The sequence below is a fragment of the Sebastes fasciatus genome, chromosome 1 (assembly GCF_043250625.1).
Source record: "Sebastes fasciatus isolate fSebFas1 chromosome 1, fSebFas1.pri, whole genome shotgun sequence".
NCBI lineage: Eukaryota > Metazoa > Chordata > Actinopteri > Perciformes > Sebastidae > Sebastes > Sebastes fasciatus.
In genome coordinates this window covers 9,989,443-9,993,955 of record NC_133795.1, presented here as the reverse complement: position 1 = coordinate 9,993,955, position 4,513 = coordinate 9,989,443, and positions in this window count along the sequence as shown.

Below are 4,513 nucleotides of genomic sequence, written 5' to 3'. Positions count from 1 at the left end.
TTGGTACCAACCATGTTATACGTGTCACGAAGGAGGCTAAATAACGCTCCAAAGTTGCGCTAAATTTTGTTGAGGAAAAACTGGCATGGCCATTTTCAAAGGGGCCCCTTGACCTCTGACCTCAAGATATGTGAATGAAAATGGGTTCTCTGGGTACCCACGAGTCTCCCCTTTACAGACATGCCCATTTTATGATACTCACATGCAGTTTGGGGCAAGTCATAGTCAAGTCAGCACACTGACACACTGACAGCTGTTGTTGCCTGTTGGGCTTCAGTTTGCCTTGTTATGATTTCAGCACATTTCTTTTACCCAGCTGTTTACCCTCGTAAACAAGATTCAGAATCTAATTCATTCCAACTTTTGGTATAGCTTTTGATACTCAGTGCTACAGACACAGTGTGGTCGGTACTAAAAATGTGTTGACGTTCAATAACCACACAGGTACTCCTTGTAGAGACTCTACAAGGAGTACATGTGTATCTGTACAAATGCATAGGACATGTGGACCACTTACAGTACTAGCTCCAGATGTGCTGGACATTTACATTATATAGCTACCATTTCCTCCTAGTGTTCATTACCTCTGGTGAACATCTGTGAACCACCAGAATTTCATTCTGCAGCATAAAAAAGATTAATTAAAAAAAGATAAAACAGATGCTTGTCAACCCTTTAAATTCAGTCTGCTTTAAACATCTTTCTAATGTGCACCATAATAACATATACAGTACAACTGTGGTACATCGTCTGTCAACTAGTGATACCTATGTTATACTTGTTACAAGTTGTTTTACATATTTATATATATATTGTACATAGTTGTATTTTTTTTTCTTTTGCCAAAGTTCAGTCATAAAATGAACCTGTTGTAAACCAGCTGTGTGAATATTAAAATATAAAACACTGTCAGGTGTGAAAATGTATGGCAAAAATGCATCACTGTCATCTTTTTTTGTCTGTATCACATATGTGTGTAATGTAGCAGTGCAGGATAATCATAGTTTTAAGGAAGGATTATATTTAGACTTAGATGCAAGACTGGTGTGGGAAATTAGGGTCAGACTTATTGAAGAGTGTCGTCAGCTGTAACAACTGTAGAGATTTTCTCTAAGCAACAAGAGGGACAGAAGATGGAGAAAGAACAAGAGCTGTGGGTTACATTCAATACGAGGACCGAGATCTTCTTGTGTCGGGTGATAAAGAGGCTCCATCTTTGGCTTCTTGGTCAGTGGGAACATGATGCTATTCTCTCTCTTACAGCCACATCTCGTCATTTAAACTGATAAGGAGTTTTCTCCTTCCACAGCTTTAAGCTGCGTCCTGGCAACTGTGTGTGCGACTAAGTTTGTAGAAACATGTTTCTATGCATCAGCCACACAACAGGATATAAATCTACCATCTTTTACCTCAAACTGGGGAAACCAAACATGAGGAAACCATCAGCTGCACAGAGAAGCTTACATAGCTTTTCATCTGGTGATGAGGTTGGGTCCGCTGGCTCCGGGCATCTCCAGGGGCTGACCGTAGCCATAGAAAGTCACTTTCTACACAGGTAGAGAGACACAAAGCAGCACAACTTTGGTGAAGACAAGATCTAGTAGAATTAACAGTTGTTACTGTCGTTGGAATAACTTGAGTGTGTGTTTGTTTGACAGCAGCCAAAATCAGAGGTGTGGACTCGAGTATGTGTCCTAACACCAGGGCCTGCAGACCCAGTGTTCCTCTGCTTGCCTGGATTTTAATTTCCTCCCCATAGCCACTCATGCAGGCCACCCCAATTATATAACATGCAAATAAAGCGTGAGAGTGATTGGACAGTACGGGCCATGAGCCTGCAGGGGGCGGCATATCAGCAGCTAATAGCTGAGTGAATCACAACTGAAACTATGATAAACCACTAAATTACAATAAGGACAAAATATGTGTTTTCCATACAATATGCTGACTTGATTTTAGTTTAAATGCTAAAATAGTATACTCACAGGGAGAGATATTCATGTGTCAAAGACATTTTCTATGATAAATCCATATTTCTTTAAGGGAATAACATAGAAATGTATGAAATAATCCAAATGCTTAATTTTTTTTGGCTACACGTAGGGCCCATTGTTCCCAAAGGTCAACAATTACCTTCCATGTTCAAAAAACATGAGAATATTATGAATACTAAGGAGATATTGCTTTTCTGTACTCCGGCTGTACTACTATGACAACAACGATCAAGTGCAGAATTACACTCATTTGCTTTTGTATTGGATTATTTTTGTATTCTGTGGACATTTTTGAGGCCTTTTGTGACATGAAAGGTCAAAGATCACTAGTGTCGGCCAAAGCCAGTTAAAGCTCATGAACAAGTCTGCACTGAGAACTTGACTTTTGGTCACAGACACATATTATTTCTTCAGCAGACCAACATTTATGCATCTTCTCTCCCGAATTAGCGGCAATTTACATCATCTAATTATTAACACAAACAGGCAAGATGAGAACGTTTTCCATTTATAGAGCTATTTTAACTTTAACTGCTGTTTCCTCAGTGCATGCTTCACAATGTTTCTGTCTGTGCATGCATGTGTGTGTGCCCGTGAGAGACGGGTGGAGAGAGAAAATGAAAGAGTAAAAGTGAAGGAGCGATAGGAGAGATGTTGTAAAATTAGCCACACTGTCAGAGCAGTTTGCACTTGGCTTTGCAGGAATTGTCTGTCATCATAAGTGCATTGAGATTCAGGTGTGTGTGAGCATGCATGAATGGAGCCTGCAATTGTTCCTGGCTGTCAGAGATTGCATAACACAAGTCTTTACCAAGTGAGTCACATTTCCAGTGGGGTAAATGTTGAAACTTATTTGGTAGGACTGCTCCTTAAAGTTTTGGAGGTAGCAAGGGTACCTGTCAGTCTGGTCTGCACAGAATTCAGCTCAGAAAATGAACATCTGTTTAAAGGAATAATTTGACTATTAGGAAATACCATAGACTTCATATAAAGATGGACGACAAGTGACGAACGAAAAGTGATGCCAAAACATCTGGTTCACCCCCTGCTAGCTGGCTGCAGGTCAAAAAGCCCACCCTTCCATGTTAGCGGATGGGAAATGGGCCAAACTAAAAAGTCAAGGTACATATCAAATAAATTTTTCCCAAAGATGGTTTCTGTCATTTTAGATACTTCTTATCACGCTGATGTGTGTTCAAATGTTAATTTTTGATAAAGTTATTTGATGCTATAAAAAAGGGGGTGAGACATCATGATGACAGCTGTGATTGACAGCTGCTCTGAGTGAAGTAGTCGTGCAGCCGGAGGCTCGGGAATTGAGTGCTACAGGATTGAGTCCTCAAACCCTGAAATGAGTTAGCATTTTAGCACTTCCGGGTCCCTCTCCTTGAAGTCAATGGGTATTTTGAATGGGTTTTTAGTTAGATGACTGTGAAAATGAAAATGTTCTACTACTTTAAGTTTAGTTGACAAGAAAAATGTAAAGTTACAAGCTAAAAATGAAATACAAAAATGACATGAAATGTTCTACTACTAAAAATTGATGCACAAATTAAATGAAATGCATGCAATCCAAAATAAATTAATATATATATGAAGTGATCAAGTGGTGAGGTTTGATTAAGTTAAGTTTATTGGAATAATATAGGCCATTTATTGTACTGCTATAATACATATAATGATAATATATTTTGATGATATATTGCTGCCTTCTAGCTGCAGGTACAGCAGCCTACAATAGCAATTCAAATAACAACAAATTCAAATTAAGTCTGATTAAATTTGAGCTTCTTTTGTCTTCAACCCCAAAAAATATTTCAAATATAAAATATTTTTTAAATAATTTTACCTGGAGACCATTTATAGGCTGTATATGTTTATTTTTTAAAAATCATATGATCAATGAGCATAAAAATAACAACAAATCCAAATTATGTTATGTTATGTTATGTTATAATTATTCAATGTGAGTTTGTTTTGCCTTCAACCCAAACAAATATTTAAAATATAAAATATTTTTAAAATAATTTTACCTGGAGACCATTTATAGGCTGTATATATATATATATATATATATATATATTTAAATCATATGATCAATGAGGGTGCATTGGAAATAACACACAAGATTGACCCAGATTGATAAAATAACAATCAGTAGCAATTAAAATAACAACAAATTCAAATTATGTCTGATTAAATGTGAGCTTCTTTTGTCTTCTACCCAAACAAAAATTTCAAATATATATTTTTTTAAATAATTGTACCTGGAGACCATTTATAGGCTGTATATTATATATAAAAAAAAAAAATCGGATGATCAATGAGGGTGCATTAGAAATAACACACGAGATTGACCCAGATTGATAAAAATAACAATCAGTTTCCACAAATAACAAAAATTTAAGGCGTCTCTCCTCTTTGTGAAGACCAATCCCAGCCTGTCTCTATGGCAAACACCTCCCCAGCAAAAAAAAAAACCTGCAGAGGACTCGGGTTTTTCCGGTCGGATTCGGAAT